At 42.1% G+C, this 280-nt stretch overlaps 1 pseudogene; it reads left to right on the top strand.

Annotated features, from left to right (window-relative positions):
- LOC116700869 (myosin-7-like) overlaps positions 1-280 on the top strand; it is a 25812-nt pseudogene that overhangs the window by 23540 nt on the left and 1992 nt on the right.

Raw genomic sequence — 280 nt, forward strand, 5'->3', positions numbered from 1 at the left:
AGGCCAACAGGCAAGCAGCTGAGGCCCAGAAACAACTTAAATCTGTTCATGCACATCTAAAGGTAAGCATTTTAGTTTCAAAAACAAGACCTTGGACATGTTGCATTTCCCTATCTGCTTATTTAACTTGCTTCACAATAAATTTCCTGCATTTCCAGGACCTTCAGCTACAACTTGATGATGCTCTTCGAGCAAATGATGATCTAAAGGAAAACAATGCCATAGTTGAAAGACGCAACAACCTTCTTCTGGCCGAAGTGGAGGAGCTCAGGTCTGCTCT

The sequence above is a fragment of the Etheostoma spectabile genome, chromosome 13 (genome assembly GCF_008692095.1).
Source record: "Etheostoma spectabile isolate EspeVRDwgs_2016 chromosome 13, UIUC_Espe_1.0, whole genome shotgun sequence".
NCBI lineage: Eukaryota > Metazoa > Chordata > Actinopteri > Perciformes > Percidae > Etheostoma > Etheostoma spectabile.